This window comes from Dreissena polymorpha, chromosome 11, assembly GCF_020536995.1.
Source record: "Dreissena polymorpha isolate Duluth1 chromosome 11, UMN_Dpol_1.0, whole genome shotgun sequence".
Classification (NCBI taxonomy): domain Eukaryota; kingdom Metazoa; phylum Mollusca; class Bivalvia; order Myida; family Dreissenidae; genus Dreissena; species Dreissena polymorpha.
Genome location: NC_068365.1, coordinates 40,205,447 through 40,223,812, shown reverse-complemented (window position 1 = coordinate 40,223,812; position 18,366 = coordinate 40,205,447). Strand labels below are relative to the sequence as shown.

The 18,366-nt window shown below is 39.1% G+C and overlaps 1 protein-coding gene across 45 annotated transcripts in view; it reads right to left on the bottom strand.

Moving 5' to 3' along the window:
- The window catches only part of LOC127850679 (uncharacterized), a 272,021-nt gene extending 253,726 nt beyond the window's left edge, over positions 1-18,295 (bottom strand). Inside the window, exons 1-12 of one of the 45 annotated variants that reach the window (XM_052383888.1) lie at positions 18,275-18,295; positions 15,627-15,713; positions 12,198-12,357; positions 11,809-11,895; positions 10,049-10,208; positions 9,660-9,746; positions 7,901-8,060; positions 7,512-7,598; positions 5,752-5,911; positions 5,363-5,449; positions 1,928-2,087; positions 1,539-1,625 (exon numbers count right to left, since the gene is read on the bottom strand). The gene's annotated coding sequence lies outside the window, so the exon portion shown is untranslated. Of the gene's footprint in view, positions 1-1,538; positions 1,626-1,927; positions 2,088-3,687; positions 3,775-5,362; positions 5,450-5,751; positions 5,912-7,511; positions 7,599-7,900; positions 8,061-9,659; positions 9,747-10,048; positions 10,209-11,808; positions 11,896-12,197; positions 12,358-13,954; positions 14,042-14,343; positions 14,483-15,626; positions 15,714-18,274 lie in introns of those variants that run through there. The other 44 variants (XM_052383890.1, XM_052383886.1, XM_052383887.1 and 41 more) reach the window with 44 other exon arrangements.
- Positions 18,296-18,366: the final 71 nt, after the last annotated feature.

Here is an 18,366-nt window from a genome sequence, read left to right as displayed (position 1 = left end):
ACGAATTTACCCAGTGTCTCAGTGAGAAAGTTAATCATGAATGTCGCCGTACTCGATCATCGGCCACTTGGTCGGGTCATTTTTCCAACATCCAGCTTGCAATTTGTACGGACATTCATTAAGTCCAATTAGTTTTATTTTCTGATCATATCGGGCTTTCGAAGTGCAATCTAACCCTTATAATAGTCAAAAGACATTTTAAACACCAATTACAGGACATTTAATTACCTATCGACTTCCCAATAGGAATGCAATTGACGAAATATCAGCACAGGTGCTCAATCAGCGTAGTAAATCGACCGTATCTAGGGCATTGTTTTCACCGTCGCTAAGGGACTGCCCCTTTTGTGACGTCATCGCGATAAGGTCAATTTCTTGACAAAATGTACAGTTTACGATTCATTTGTTTGAGAAACTGACATTGTAGGAATAAGACCTTAGTAAATGTATAGTTATTGCACAATAATATATGTAAGAAACACATTTTTACCCTTTTTATTGCATGATAAGTGTTATATTCGTTACTAAAATCCATGTTTCATGTGCGTTCACTTAATCATTAAGGTTACGCATGCGCAATTAATTTCCTTCTATATTACATATAAAATAGTTGAAGTTCGATATCAATTTTTACCATGATCAAGCGCATACCCACTATATCATCATACATCATTGGAAAGATTAATGCATAATCTTTTGAAAAAAATGCATGTCATTAAATTCTATACGCGCAAACTCAAAATATTTACCTTAGAATAGGCAAACCGGTTTTGACAGCTGTGCAGACAACCATTTTGGGCTCAAATAGTATGACCTACTTTCGAAGCCGGGAACCATCAACACAAAAAGTAGAGCACAAAAATGGCTTATTTTCTTATTGCTTACAAATATACCTTCAAGTTGATACCAAAACCAACCATTTGCAATGTATTTTACAAATCCTAGGCAGCATGCACTCAACAATGTGTGCTAAGTATCAAACTGACTGCATGTAACCCTAAAAACAGGAGTTCCGGTTTGGGGTTATGTGACCTTTAAGAGAACCCAACCCCTTCAAATTTAAATTAAAGGCACTTTTCCCACAGGTATAATCTGTTTTGAGAAAGATCACAAAGTTCCGGTACAATGACACACAGATTAATTCATAAAAGTTGCCGTTGAAAGCGCCATGCGTAACAGCGTTTCGCGTCAAGAATTAAGGTAGAAAAGCCAAACTCGGTTACATCATACATGCAGCACTTAGACTCCATACAAGGCATGTCTTTCGATTCTAATAGGCAAAGCTTATCTTACATATGGCTTAATAAGTGAAAAAAATCATCAATGGCAATATTTGTGCATCAAAGCAGGTTTTGAACTGGATTCGAACAAACTTTTTATATTTTTTTTGCACATTTTAGGTAAAATCCATGTAGAAGCAGCAATGCTGATGTCATTTGACCCAACAAAAGGGCTCGCTTGCATGGAAAAACAACACACTTGGCTTCCTGACTAAAAAAAGTCATCGTCAGACATGAGCTTTAAGTCTTTTGTCACACCTGGACCTATGATTCCTCGGCTCGAGTTCCGTCTAGGGCAGGCTCCGGAAAGTGTCAGTCTGGCCCGGGTGCTCAATTCCGTGTAATCTGAGAAAACAAAAAAGGTTTTTTGTGCGCATTTGCCCATTACGGTGCCAACTAATGTAAGTTAGATACAATTAGAGTAAGCTTTCAATAGTCTTTCTCGCTTTATTTGCTGCAAATGGTTAATTCACCACGCCGGCATCACATTGTCGGGCACACCGGCAAAGTTATCGCCACAAAGTTTGGTTTCAGAGCTGCAGTCAATGTAAAACACACAAATTTCCTAATTTTGGTGACAAAAGTGTGCCAGGATATCAAAGAAATCATTTTACAATAGATTTAATTGAAAATAACGGCGTACTAACCTGCAAAGACACCGATCCTCTCGACACGACTGGGCGAGTGTTGAGGGCCGTCTCCGAATCAGTCACACTGTACAGTTTTTGATGGCCTGTCACTTCAGCCGGACTTGTAAACCAATTGGACGACAGTTCAGGCAGAGCTATAGACCCATTTCGACACCGCCTACAAATGCACACTTAGGTTTACGCATAATATTAAGGTCACTTAAATACAGATTCCCTGGTGTTTTTCATGCAGGGTCTATCGCAACAACATTCTTCCAGGAAAGAAAGCATAATATTATTATCATTTTTGTGTTTTCAGCTGAATACTTGATTTTACTTGAACTCAGCGAGATATCCAAACAGGTAAAATAAGGCAAAGTAGTGTTATTCTGAGTAGATCTGCCTGAATGGGTTGAAGGCGAAGGCGGATAGAAGTGTAGGTCCAAAATTGGCGGGCATTTTTAACAGAAAAAGGCTCAAAAAGTAAACAATAATAATAAATACAGATGAAATAAAGACATGCATTAGGTTCATTATTGAGATTGATGCAAATTAATGTCAAAATGGCACTGAAAAACAATACCGGGTGTTTAAGTAGTCTTAGAATATGTCTCCGGAACAGGTTTCGGTGTGATTTTCCAGCATTTACCCCCCTTATGACCCCAAGTGCAACAGCCCAATTGCAAACAGCCCTTATTTGGGTCAAAATGACATCTGGCAGTTATGTTTTGCAATACAGAGAGTTTTTAATGGTCAAATGTCAAAATTCTGGCAGACGACTAACTTGGTCGGATGTGCTTAAAGGTTACGCATGCGCAATTAATTTCCTTCTATATTACATATAAAATAGTTGAAGTTCGATATCAATTTTTACCATGATCAAGCGCATACCCACTATATCATCATACATCATTGGAAAGATTAATGCATAATCTTTTGAAAAAAATGCATGTCATTAAATTCTATACGCGCAAACTCAAAATATTTACCTTAGAATAGGCAAACCGGTTTTGACAGCTGTGCAGACAACCATTTTGGGCTCAAATAGTATGACCTACTTTCGAAGCCGGGAACCATCAACACAAAAAGTAGAGCACAAAAATGGCTTATTTTCTTATTGCTTACAAATATACCTTCAAGTTGATACCAAAACCAACCATTTGCAATGTATTTTACAAATCCTAGGCAGCATGCACTCAACAATGTGTGCTAAGTATCAAACTGACTGCATGTAACCCTAAAAACAGGAGTTCCGGTTTGGGGTTATGTGACCTTTAAGAGAACCCAACCCCTTCAAATTTAAATTAAAGGCACTTTTCCCACAGGTATAATCTGTTTTGAGAAAGATCACAAAGTTCCGGTACAATGACACACAGATTAATTCATAAAAGTTGCCGTTGAAAGCGCCATGCGTAACAGCGTTTCGCGTCAAGAATTAAGGTAGAAAAGCCAAACTCGGTTACATCATACATGCAGCACTTAGACTCCATACAAGGCATGTCTTTCGATTCTAATAGGCAAAGCTTATCTTACATATGGCTTAATAAGTGAAAAAAATCATCAATGGCAATATTTGTGCATCAAAGCAGGTTTTGAACTGGATTCGAACAAACTTTTTATATTTTTTTTGCACATTTTAGGTAAAATCCATGTAGAAGCAGCAATGCTGATGTCATTTGACCCAACAAAAGGGCTCGCTTGCATGGAAAAACAACACACTTGGCTTCCTGACTAAAAAAAGTCATCGTCAGACATGAGCTTTAAGTCTTTTGTCACACCTGGACCTATGATTCCTCGGCTCGAGTTCCGTCTAGGGCAGGCTCCGGAAAGTGTCAGTCTGGCCCGGGTGCTCAATTCCGTGTAATCTGAGAAAACAAAAAAGGTTTTTTGTGCGCATTTGCCCATTACGGTGCCAACTAATGTAAGTTAGATACAATTAGAGTAAGCTTTCAATAGTCTTTCTCGCTTTATTTGCTGCAAATGGTTAATTCACCACGCCGGCATCACATTGTCGGGCACACCGGCAAAGTTATCGCCACAAAGTTTGGTTTCAGAGCTGCAGTCAATGTAAAACACACAAATTTCCTAATTTTGGTGACAAAAGTGTGCCAGGATATCAAAGAAATCATTTTACAATAGATTTAATTGAAAATAACGGCGTACTAACCTGCAAAGACACCGATCCTCTCGACACAGACTGGGCGAGTGTTGAGGGCCGTCTCCGAATCAGTCACACTGTACAGTTTTTGATGGCCTGTCACTTCAGCCGGACTTGTAAACCAATTGGACGACAGTTCAGGCAGAGCTATAGACCCATTTCGACACCGCCTACAAATGCACACTTAGGTTTACGCATAATATTAAGGTCACTTAAATACAGATTCCCTGGTGTTTTTCATGCAGGGTCTATCGCAACAACATTCTTCCAGGAAAGAAAGCATAATATTATTATCATTTTTGTGTTTTCAGCTGAATACTTGATTTTACTTGAACTCAGCGAGATATCCAAACAGGTAAAATAAGGCAAAGTAGTGTTATTCTGAGTAGATCTGCCTGAATGGGTTGAAGGCGAAGGCGGATAGAAGTGTAGGTCCAAAATTGGCGGGCATTTTTAACAGAAAAAGGCTCAAAAAGTAAACAATAATAATAAATACAGATGAAATAAAGACATGCATTAGGTTCATTATTGAGATTGATGCAAATTAATGTCAAAATGGCACTGAAAAACAATACCGGGTGTTTAAGTAGTCTTAGAATATGTCTCCGGAACAGGTTTCGGTGTGATTTTCCAGCATTTACCCCCCTTATGACCCCAAGTGCAACAGCCCAATTGCAAACAGCCCTTATTTGGGTCAAAATGACATCTGGCAGTTATGTTTTGCAATACAGAGAGTTTTTAATGGTCAAATGTCAAAATTCTGGCAGACGACTAACTTGGTCGGATGTGCTTTAAGAGAACCCAACCCCTTCAAATTTAAATTAAAGGCACTTTTCCCACAGGTATAATCTGTTTTGAGAAAGATCACAAAGTTCCGGTACAATGACACACAGATTAATTCATAAAAGTTGCCGTTGAAAGCGCCATGCGTAACAGCGTTTCGCGTCAAGAATTAAGGTAGAAAAGCCAAACTCGGTTACATCATACATGCAGCACTTAGACTCCATACAAGGCATGTCTTTCGATTCTAATAGGCAAAGCTTATCTTACATATGGCTTAATAAGTGAAAAAAATCATCAATGGCAATATTTGTGCATCAAAGCAGGTTTTGAACTGGATTCGAACAAACTTTTTATATTTTTTTTGCACATTTTAGGTAAAATCCATGTAGAAGCAGCAATGCTGATGTCATTTGACCCAACAAAAGGGCTCGCTTGCATGGAAAAACAACACACTTGGCTTCCTGACTAAAAAAAGTCATCGTCAGACATGAGCTTTAAGTCTTTTGTCACACCTGGACCTATGATTCCTCGGCTCGAGTTCCGTCTAGGGCAGGCTCCGGAAAGTGTCAGTCTGGCCCGGGTGCTCAATTCCGTGTAATCTGAGAAAACAAAAAAGGTTTTTTGTGCGCATTTGCCCATTACGGTGCCAACTAATGTAAGTTAGATACAATTAGAGTAAGCTTTCAATAGTCTTTCTCGCTTTATTTGCTGCAAATGGTTAATTCACCACGCCGGCATCACATTGTCGGGCACACCGGCAAAGTTATCGCCACAAAGTTTGGTTTCAGAGCTGCAGTCAATGTAAAACACACAAATTTCCTAATTTTGGTGACAAAAGTGTGCCAGGATATCAAAGAAATCATTTTACAATAGATTTAATTGAAAATAACGGCGTACTAACCTGCAAAGACACCGATCCTCTCGACACGACTGGGCGAGTGTTGAGGGCCGTCTCCGAATCAGTCACACTGTACAGTTTTTGATGGCCTGTCACTTCAGCCGGACTTGTAAACCAATTGGACGACAGTTCAGGCAGAGCTATAGACCCATTTCGACACCGCCTACAAATGCACACTTAGGTTTACGCATAATATTAAGGTCACTTAAATACAGATTCCCTGGTGTTTTTCATGCAGGGTCTATCGCAACAACATTCTTCCAGGAAAGAAAGCATAATATTATTATCATTTTTGTGTTTTCAGCTGAATACTTGATTTTACTTGAACTCAGCGAGATATCCAAACAGGTAAAATAAGGCAAAGTAGTGTTATTCTGAGTAGATCTGCCTGAATGGGTTGAAGGCGAAGGCGGATAGAAGTGTAGGTCCAAAATTGGCGGGCATTTTTAACAGAAAAAGGCTCAAAAAGTAAACAATAATAATAAATACAGATGAAATAAAGACATGCATTAGGTTCATTATTGAGATTGATGCAAATTAATGTCAAAATGGCACTGAAAAACAATACCGGGTGTTTAAGTAGTCTTAGAATATGTCTCCGGAACAGGTTTCGGTGTGATTTTCCAGCATTTACCCCCCTTATGACCCCAAGTGCAACAGCCCAATTGCAAACAGCCCTTATTTGGGTCAAAATGACATCTGGCAGTTATGTTTTGCAATACAGAGAGTTTTTAATGGTCAAATGTCAAAATTCTGGCAGACGACTAACTTGGTCGGATGTGCTTAAAGGTTACGCATGCGCAATTAATTTCCTTCTATATTACATATAAAATAGTTGAAGTTCGATATCAATTTTTACCATGATCAAGCGCATACCCACTATATCATCATACATCATTGGAAAGATTAATGCATAATCTTTTGAAAAAAATGCATGTCATTAAATTCTATACGCGCAAACTCAAAATATTTACCTTAGAATAGGCAAACCGGTTTTGACAGCTGTGCAGACAACCATTTTGGGCTCAAATAGTATGACCTACTTTCGAAGCCGGGAACCATCAACACAAAAAGTAGAGCACAAAAATGGCTTATTTTCTTATTGCTTACAAATATACCTTCAAGTTGATACCAAAACCAACCATTTGCAATGTATTTTACAAATCCTAGGCAGCATGCACTCAACAATGTGTGCTAAGTATCAAACTGACTGCATGTAACCCTAAAAACAGGAGTTCCGGTTTGGGGTTATGTGACCTTTAAGAGAACCCAACCCCTTCAAATTTAAATTAAAGGCACTTTTCCCACAGGTATAATCTGTTTTGAGAAAGATCACAAAGTTCCGGTACAATGACACACAGATTAATTCATAAAAGTTGCCGTTGAAAGCGCCATGCGTAACAGCGTTTCGCGTCAAGAATTAAGGTAGAAAAGCCAAACTCGGTTACATCATACATGCAGCACTTAGACTCCATACAAGGCATGTCTTTCGATTCTAATAGGCAAAGCTTATCTTACATATGGCTTAATAAGTGAAAAAAATCATCAATGGCAATATTTGTGCATCAAAGCAGGTTTTGAACTGGATTCGAACAAACTTTTTATATTTTTTTTGCACATTTTAGGTAAAATCCATGTAGAAGCAGCAATGCTGATGTCATTTGACCCAACAAAAGGGCTCGCTTGCATGGAAAAACAACACACTTGGCTTCCTGACTAAAAAAAGTCATCGTCAGACATGAGCTTTAAGTCTTTTGTCACACCTGGACCTATGATTCCTCGGCTCGAGTTCCGTCTAGGGCAGGCTCCGGAAAGTGTCAGTCTGGCCCGGGTGCTCAATTCCGTGTAATCTGAGAAAACAAAAAAGGTTTTTTGTGCGCATTTGCCCATTACGGTGCCAACTAATGTAAGTTAGATACAATTAGAGTAAGCTTTCAATAGTCTTTCTCGCTTTATTTGCTGCAAATGGTTAATTCACCACGCCGGCATCACATTGTCGGGCACACCGGCAAAGTTATCGCCACAAAGTTTGGTTTCAGAGCTGCAGTCAATGTAAAACACACAAATTTCCTAATTTTGGTGACAAAAGTGTGCCAGGATATCAAAGAAATCATTTTACAATAGATTTAATTGAAAATAACGGCGTACTAACCTGCAAAGACACCGATCCTCTCGACACGACTGGGCGAGTGTTGAGGGCCGTCTCCGAATCAGTCACACTGTACAGTTTTTGATGGCCTGTCACTTCAGCCGGACTTGTAAACCAATTGGACGACAGTTCAGGCAGAGCTATAGACCCATTTCGACACCGCCTACAAATGCACACTTAGGTTTACGCATAATATTAAGGTCACTTAAATACAGATTCCCTGGTGTTTTTCATGCAGGGTCTATCGCAACAACATTCTTCCAGGAAAGAAAGCATAATATTATTATCATTTTTGTGTTTTCAGCTGAATACTTGATTTTACTTGAACTCAGCGAGATATCCAAACAGGTAAAATAAGGCAAAGTAGTGTTATTCTGAGTAGATCTGCCTGAATGGGTTGAAGGCGAAGGCGGATAGAAGTGTAGGTCCAAAATTGGCGGGCATTTTTAACAGAAAAAGGCTCAAAAAGTAAACAATAATAATAAATACAGATGAAATAAAGACATGCATTAGGTTCATTATTGAGATTGATGCAAATTAATGTCAAAATGGCACTGAAAAACAATACCGGGTGTTTAAGTAGTCTTAGAATATGTCTCCGGAACAGGTTTCGGTGTGATTTTCCAGCATTTACCCCCCTTATGACCCCAAGTGCAACAGCCCAATTGCAAACAGCCCTTATTTGGGTCAAAATGACATCTGGCAGTTATGTTTTGCAATACAGAGAGTTTTTAATGGTCAAATGTCAAAATTCTGGCAGACGACTAACTTGGTCGGATGTGCTTAAAGGTTACGCATGCGCAATTAATTTCCTTCTATATTACATATAAAATAGTTGAAGTTCGATATCAATTTTTACCATGATCAAGCGCATACCCACTATATCATCATACATCATTGGAAAGATTAATGCATAATCTTTTGAAAAAAATGCATGTCATTAAATTCTATACGCGCAAACTCAAAATATTTACCTTAGAATAGGCAAACCGGTTTTGACAGCTGTGCAGACAACCATTTTGGGCTCAAATAGTATGACCTACTTTCGAAGCCGGGAACCATCAACACAAAAAGTAGAGCACAAAAATGGCTTATTTTCTTATTGCTTACAAATATACCTTCAAGTTGATACCAAAACCAACCATTTGCAATGTATTTTACAAATCCTAGGCAGCATGCACTCAACAATGTGTGCTAAGTATCAAACTGACTGCATGTAACCCTAAAAACAGGAGTTCCGGTTGGGGTTATGTGACCTTTAAGAGAACCCAACCCCTTCAAATTTAAATTAAAGGCACTTTTCCCACAGGTATAATCTGTTTTGAGAAAGATCACAAAGTTCCGGTACAATGACACACAGATTAATTCATAAAAGTTGCCGTTGAAAGCGCCATGCGTAACAGCGTTTCGCGTCAAGAATTAAGGTAGAAAAGCCAAACTCGGTTACATCATACATGCAGCACTTAGACTCCATACAAGGCATGTCTTTCGATTCTAATAGGCAAAGCTTATCTTACATATGGCTTAATAAGTGAAAAAAATCATCAATGGCAATATTTGTGCATCAAAGCAGGTTTTGAACTGGATTCGAACAAACTTTTTATATTTTTTTTGCACATTTTAGGTAAAATCCATGTAGAAGCAGCAATGCTGATGTCATTTGACCCAACAAAAGGGCTCGCTTGCATGGAAAAACAACACACTTGGCTTCCTGACTAAAAAAAGTCATCGTCAGACATGAGCTTTAAGTCTTTTGTCACACCTGGACCTATGATTCCTCGGCTCGAGTTCCGTCTAGGGCAGGCTCCGGAAAGTGTCAGTCTGGCCCGGGTGCTCAATTCCGTGTAATCTGAGAAAACAAAAAAGGTTTTTTGTGCGCATTTGCCCATTACGGTGCCAACTAATGTAAGTTAGATACAATTAGAGTAAGCTTTCAATAGTCTTTCTCGCTTTATTTGCTGCAAATGGTTAATTCACCACGCCGGCATCACATTGTCGGGCACACCGGCAAAGTTATCGCCACAAAGTTTGGTTTCAGAGCTGCAGTCAATGTAAAACACACAAATTTCCTAATTTTGGTGACAAAAGTGTGCCAGGATATCAAAGAAATCATTTTACAATAGATTTAATTGAAAATAACGGCGTACTAACCTGCAAAGACACCGATCCTCTCGACACGACTGGGCGAGTGTTGAGGGCCGTCTCCGAATCAGTCACACTGTACAGTTTTTGATGGCCTGTCACTTCAGCCGGACTTGTAAACCAATTGGACGACAGTTCAGGCAGAGCTATAGACCCATTTCGACACCGCCTACAAATGCACACTTAGGTTTACGCATAATATTAAGGTCACTTAAATACAGATTCCCTGGTGTTTTTCATGCAGGGTCTATCGCAACAACATTCTTCCAGGAAAGAAAGCATAATATTATTATCATTTTTGTGTTTTCAGCTGAATACTTGATTTTACTTGAACTCAGCGAGATATCCAAACAGGTAAAATAAGGCAAAGTAGTGTTATTCTGAGTAGATCTGCCTGAATGGGTTGAAGGCGAAGGCGGATAGAAGTGTAGGTCCAAAATTGGCGGGCATTTTTAACAGAAAAAGGCTCAAAAAGTAAACAATAATAATAAATACAGATGAAATAAAGACATGCATTAGGTTCATTATTGAGATTGATGCAAATTAATGTCAAAATGGCACTGAAAAACAATACCGGGTGTTTAAGTAGTCTTAGAATATGTCTCCGGAACAGGTTTCGGTGTGATTTTCCAGCATTTACCCCCCTTATGACCCCAAGTGCAACAGCCCAATTGCAAACAGCCCTTATTTGGGTCAAAATGACATCTGGCAGTTATGTTTTGCAATACAGAGAGTTTTTAATGGTCAAATGTCAAAATTCTGGCAGACGACTAACTTGGTCGGATGTGCTTAAAGGTTACGCATGCGCAATTAATTTCCTTCTATATTACATATAAAATAGTTGAAGTTCGATATCAATTTTTACCATGATCAAGCGCATACCCACTATATCATCATACATCATTGGAAAGATTAATGCATAATCTTTTGAAAAAAATGCATGTCATTAAATTCTATACGCGCAAACTCAAAATATTTACCTTAGAATAGGCAAACCGGTTTTGACAGCTGTGCAGACAACCATTTTGGGCTCAAATAGTATGACCTACTTTCGAAGCCGGGAACCATCAACACAAAAAGTAGAGCACAAAAATGGCTTATTTTCTTATTGCTTACAAATATACCTTCAAGTTGATACCAAAACCAACCATTTGCAATGTATTTTACAAATCCTAGGCAGCATGCACTCAACAATGTGTGCTAAGTATCAAACTGACTGCATGTAACCCTAAAAACAGGAGTTCCGGTTTGGGGTTATGTGACCTTTAAGAGAACCCAACCCCTTCAAATTTAAATTAAAGGCACTTTTCCCACAGGTATAATCTGTTTTGAGAAAGATCACAAAGTTCCGGTACAATGACACACAGATTAATTCATAAAAGTTGCCGTTGAAAGCGCCATGCGTAACAGCGTTTCGCGTCAAGAATTAAGGTAGAAAAGCCAAACTCGGTTACATCATACATGCAGCACTTAGACTCCATACAAGGCATGTCTTTCGATTCTAATAGGCAAAGCTTATCTTACATATGGCTTAATAAGTGAAAAAAATCATCAATGGCAATATTTGTGCATCAAAGCAGGTTTTGAACTGGATTCGAACAAACTTTTTATATTTTTTTTGCACATTTTAGGTAAAATCCATGTAGAAGCAGCAATGCTGATGTCATTTGACCCAACAAAAGGGCTCGCTTGCATGGAAAAACAACACACTTGGCTTCCTGACTAAAAAAAGTCATCGTCAGACATGAGCTTTAAGTCTTTTGTCACACCTGGACCTATGATTCCTCGGCTCGAGTTCCGTCTAGGGCAGGCTCCGGAAAGTGTCAGTCTGGCCCGGGTGCTCAATTCCGTGTAATCTGAGAAAACAAAAAAGGTTTTTTGTGCGCATTTGCCCATTACGGTGCCAACTAATGTAAGTTAGATACAATTAGAGTAAGCTTTCAATAGTCTTTCTCGCTTTATTTGCTGCAAATGGTTAATTCACCACGCCGGCATCACATTGTCGGGCACACCGGCAAAGTTATCGCCACAAAGTTTGGTTTCAGAGCTGCAGTCAATGTAAAACACACAAATTTCCTAATTTTGGTGACAAAAGTGTGCCAGGATATCAAAGAAATCATTTTACAATAGATTTAATTGAAAATAACGGCGTACTAACCTGCAAAGACACCGATCCTCTCGACACGACTGGGCGAGTGTTGAGGGCCGTCTCCGAATCAGTCACACTGTACAGTTTTTGATGGCCTGTCACTTCAGCCGGACTTGTAAACCAATTGGACGACAGTTCAGGCAGAGCTATAGACCCATTTCGACACCGCCTACAAATGCACACTTAGGTTTACGCATAATATTAAGGTCACTTAAATACAGATTCCCTGGTGTTTTTCATGCAGGGTCTATCGCAACAACATTCTTCCAGGAAAGAAAGCATAATATTATTATCATTTTTGTGTTTTCAGCTGAATACTTGATTTTACTTGAACTCAGCGAGATATCCAAACAGGTAAAATAAGGCAAAGTAGTGTTATTCTGAGTAGATCTGCCTGAATGGGTTGAAGGCGAAGGCGGATAGAAGTGTAGGTCCAAAATTGGCGGGCATTTTTAACAGAAAAAGGCTCAAAAAGTAAACAATAATAATAAATACAGATGAAATAAAGACATGCATTAGGTTCATTATTGAGATTGATGCAAATTAATGTCAAAATGGCACTGAAAAACAATACCGGGTGTTTAAGTAGTCTTAGAATATGTCTCCGGAACAGGTTTCGGTGTGATTTTCCAGCATTTACCCCCCTTATGACCCCAAGTGCAACAGCCCAATTGCAAACAGCCCTTATTTGGGTCAAAATGACATCTGGCAGTTATGTTTTGCAATACAGAGAGTTTTTAATGGTCAAATGTCAAAATTCTGGCAGACGACTAACTTGGTCGGATGTGCTTAAAGGTTACGCATGCGCAATTAATTTCCTTCTATATTACATATAAATAGTTGAAGTTCGATATCAATTTTTACCATGATCAAGCGCATACCCACTATATCATCATACATCATTGGAAAGATTAATGCATAATCTTTTGAAAAAAATGCATGTCATTAAATTCTATACGCGCAAACTCAAAATATTTACCTTAGAATAGGCAAACCGGTTTTGACAGCTGTGCAGACAACCATTTTGGGCTCAAATAGTATGACCTACTTTCGAAGCCGGGAACCATCAACACAAAAAGTAGAGCACAAAAATGGCTTATTTTCTTATTGCTTACAAATATACCTTCAAGTTGATACCAAAACCAACCATTTGCAATGTATTTTACAAATCCTAGGCAGCATGCACTCAACAATGTGTGCTAAGTATCAAACTGACTGCATGTAACCCTAAAAACAGGAGTTCCGGTTGGGGTTATGTGACCTTTAAGAGAACCCAACCCCTTCAAATTTAAATTAAAGGCACTTTTCCCACAGGTATAATCTGTTTTGAGAAGATCACAAAGTTCCGGTACAATGACACACAGATTAATTCATAAAAGTTGCCGTTGAAAGCGCCATGCGTAACAGCGTTTCGCGTCAAGAATTAAGGTAGAAAAGCCAAACTCGGTTACATCATACATGCAGCACTTAGACTCCATACAAGGCATGTCTTTCGATTCTAATAGGCAAAGCTTATCTTACATATGGCTTAATAAGTGAAAAAAATCATCAATGGCAATATTTGTGCATCAAAGCAGGTTTTGAACTGGATTCGAACAAACTTTTTATATTTTTTTTGCACATTTTAGGTAAAATCCATGTAGAAGCAGCAATGCTGATGTCATTTGACCCAACAAAAGGGCTCGCTTGCATGGAAAAACAACACACTTGGCTTCCTGACTAAAAAAAGTCATCGTCAGACATGAGCTTTAAGTCTTTTGTCACACCTGGACCTATGATTCCTCGGCTCGAGTTCCGTCTAGGGCAGGCTCCGGAAAGTGTCAGTCTGGCCCGGGTGCTCAATTCCGTGTAATCTGAGAAAACAAAAAGGTTTTTTGTGCGCATTTGCCCATTACGGTGCCAACTAATGTAAGTTAGATACAATTAGAGTAAGCTTTCAATAGTCTTTCTCGCTTTATTTGCTGCAAATGGTTAATTCACCACGCCGGCATCACATTGTCGGGCACACCGGCAAAGTTATCGCCACAAAGTTTGGTTTCAGAGCTGCAGTCAATGTAAAACACACAAATTTCCTAATTTTGGTGACAAAAAGTGTGCCAGGATATCAAAGAAATCATTTTACAATAGATTTAATTGAAAATAACGGCGTACTAACCTGCAAAGACACCGATCCTCTCGACACGACTGGGCGAGTGTTGAGGGCCGTCTCCGAATCAGTCACACTGTACAGTTTTTGATGGCCTGTCACTTCAGCCGGACTTGTAAACCAATTGGACGACAGTTCAGGCAGAGCTATAGAACCCATTTCGACACACCGCCTACAATGCACACTTAGGTTTACGCATAATATTAAGGTCACTTAAATACAGATTCCCTGGGTGTTTTTCATGCAGGTCTATCGCAACAACATTCTTCCAGGAAAGAAAGCATAATATTATTATCATTTTTGTGTTTTCAGCTGAATACTTGATTTTACTTGAACTCAGCGAGATATCCAAACAGGTAAAATAAGGCAAAGTAGTGTTATTCTGAGTAGATCTGCCTGAATGGGTTGAAGGCGAAGGCGGATAGAAGTGTAGGTCCAAATTGGCGGGCATTTTAAACAGAAAAAGGCTCAAAAAGTAACAATAATAATAAAATACAGATGAAATAAAGACATGCATTAGGTTCATTATTGAGATTGATGCAAATTAATGTCAAAATGGCACTGAAAAACAATACCGGGGTTTTAAGTAGTCTTAGAATATGTCTCCGGAACAGGTTTCGGTGTGATTTTCCAGCATTTACCCCCTTATTTATGACCCCAAGTGCAACAGCCCAATTGCAAACAGCCCTTATTTGGGTCAAAATGACATCTGGCAGTTATGTTTTGCAATACAGAGAGTTTTTAATGGTCAAATGTCAAAATTCTGGCAGACGACTAACTTGGTCGGATGTGCTTTAAAGAACCCAACACCCTTCAAATTTAAATAAAGGCACTTTTTCCCACAGGTATAAATCTGTTTGAGAAGATCCAAAGTTTCCGGTAACCGACCACACAGATTAATTCATAAAAGTTGGCCGTTGAAAGCGCCATGCGTAACAGCGTTTCGCGTCAAGAATAGGTAGAAAAGCCAACTCGGTTACATCATACATGCACACTTAGCTCATACAAGGCATGTCTTTCTCGATTCTAATAGGCAAAGCTTATCTTACATATGGCTTAATAAGTGAAAAAAAATCATCAATGGCAATTTTGTGCATCAAAGCAGTTTTGAACTGGATTCGAACAAACCTTTTTTATTTTTTTTGGCACATTTTAGGTAAATCCATGTAGAAGCAGCAATGCTGATGTCATTTGACCCAACAAAGGGCTCGCTTGCATGAAAAACAACACACTTTGCTTCCTGACTAAAAAAAGTCATCGTCAGACATGAGCTTTAAGTCTTTTTGTCACACCTGGACCTATGATTCCTCGGCTCGAGTTCCGTCTAGGGCAGGCTCCGGAAAGTGTCAGTCTGGCCCGGGTGCTCAATTCCGTGTAATCTGAGAAAACAAAAAAGTTTTTGTGCGCATTTGCCATTACGGTGCACTAATGTAAGTTAGATCATTATGTAAGCTTTCAATAGTCTTTGCTTTATAAAAGGGTGTGGAAACAAAATTGTTCTACGAGTATAGTGACACGGACGATGTTGTAGGGGGTGCACCGGACCAATGGTTTTTTGTGCATGTTATTATTTTGTGGATGTAGGTAGGTTCAATAGTATTATTTACTTGCCAATGGTTAATTCCCACGCCGGCATCACATTGTCGGGCACACCGGCAAGTTAATCGCCACAAAGTTTGGTTTCAGAGCTGCAGTCAATGTAAAACACACAAATTTCCTAATTTTGGTGACAAAGTGTGCCAGGATATCAAAGAAATCATTTTACAATAGATTTAATTTGAAAATAACGGCGTACTAACCTGCAAAGACAACCGATCCTCTCGACACGACTGGGCGAGTGTTGAGGGCCGTCTCCGAATCAGTCACACTGTACAGTTTTTGATGGCCTGTCACTTCAGCCGGACTTGTAAACCAATTGGACGACAGTTCAGGCAGAGCTATAGACCCATTTCGACACCGCCTACAAATGCACACTTAGTTTTACGCATAATATTAAGGTCACTTAAATACAGATTCCCTGGTGTTTTTCATGCAGGGTCTATCGCAACAACATTCTTCCAGGAAGAAAGCATAATATTATTATCATTTTTGTGTTTTCAGCTGAATACTTGATTTTACTTGACTTAACTCAGCGAGATATCCAAACAGGTAAAATAAGGCAAAGTAGTGTTATTCTGAGTAGATCTGCCTGAATGGGTTGAAGGCGAAGGCGGATAGAAGTGTAGGTCCAAAATTGGCGGGCATTTTTAACAGAAAAAGCTCAAAAAGTAAACAATAATAATAAATACAGATGAAATAAAGACATGCATTAGGTTCATTATTGAGATTGATGCAAATTAATGTCAAAATGGCACTGAAAACAATACCGGGTGTTTAAGTAGTCTTAGAATATGTCTCCGGAACAGGTTTCGGTGTGATTTTCCAGCATTTACCCCCCCTTATACCCAAGTGCAACAGCCCAATTGCAAACAGCCCTTATTTGGGTCAAAATGACATCTGGCAGTTATGTTTTGCAATACAGAGAGTTTTTAATGGTCAAATGTCAAAATTCTGGCAGACGACTAACTTGGTCGGATGTGCTTAAAGGTTACGCATGCGCAATTAATTTCCTTCTATATTACATATAAAATAGTTGAAGTTCCGATATCATTTTTTTACCATGATCAAGCGCATACCCACTATATCATCATACATCATTGGAAAGATTAATGCATAATCTTTTGAAAAAAATGCATGTCATAAATCTCTATACGCGCAAACTCAAAATATTTACCTTAGAATAGGCAAACCGGTTTTGACAGCTGTGCAGACAACCATTTTGGGCTCAAATAGTATGACCTACTTTCGAAGCCGGGAACCATCAACACAAAATAGAGCACAAAAATGGCTTATTTTCTTATTGCTTACAAATATACCTTCAAGTTGATACCAAACCAACCATATTGCAATGTATTTTACAAATCCTAGGCAGCATGCACTCAACAATGTGTGCTAAGTATCAAACTGACTGCATGTAACCCTAAAAACAGGAGTTTCCGGTTTGGGGTTATGTGACCTTTAAGAGAACCCAACCCCTTCAAATTTAAATAAAGGCACTTTTCCCACAGGTAGAATCTGTTTTGAGAAAGATCACAAAGTCCGGTACAATGACACACAGATTAATTTCATAAGAGTTGCCGTTGAAAGCGCCATGCGTACAGCGTTTCGCGTCAAGATTAAGGTAGAAAAGCCAAACTCGGTTACATCATATCATACATGCAGCACTTAGACTCCATACAAGGCATGTCTTTCGATTCTAATAGGCAAAGCTTATCTTACATATGGCTTAATAAGTGAAAAAAATCATCATGGCAATATTTGTGCATCAAAGCAGGTTTTTAACTGGATTCGAACAAACTTTTTATATTTTTTTTTTGCACATTTAGGTAAAAAATCCATGTAGAAGCAGCAATGCTGATGTCATTGACCCACACAAGGGCTCGCTTGCATGGACAAACAACACACTTGGCTTCCTGACTAAAAAAATCTATCGTCAGATGAGCTTTAAGTCTTTTGTCACACCTGGACCTATGATTCCTCCTCGCTCGAGTTCCGTCTAGGCAGGCTCCGGAAGTTCAGTCGGCCCGGGTGCTCAATTCCGTGTATCTGAGAAAACAAAAAGGTTTTTTGTGCGCATTTGCCCATTACTGTGCCAACTAATGTAAGTTAGTACAATTAGAGTAAGCTTTCAATAGTCTTTCTCGCTTTATTTGCTGCAAATGGTTAATTTCACCCACGCCGGCATCACTGTCGGGCACCAACCGTCAAAGTTATCGCCACAAAGTTTGGTTTCAAGCTGCAGTCAATGTAAAACACACAATTTCCTAATTTTGTGACAAAGTGTGCCAGGATATCAAAGAATTCATTTCATAGATTTAAATTGAAAATAACGCGTACTAACCTGCAAAGACACCGATCCTCCTCGACACTACTGGGCGAGTGTTGATGGCCGTCTCCGAATCAGTCACACTGTACAGTTTTTGATGGCCTGTC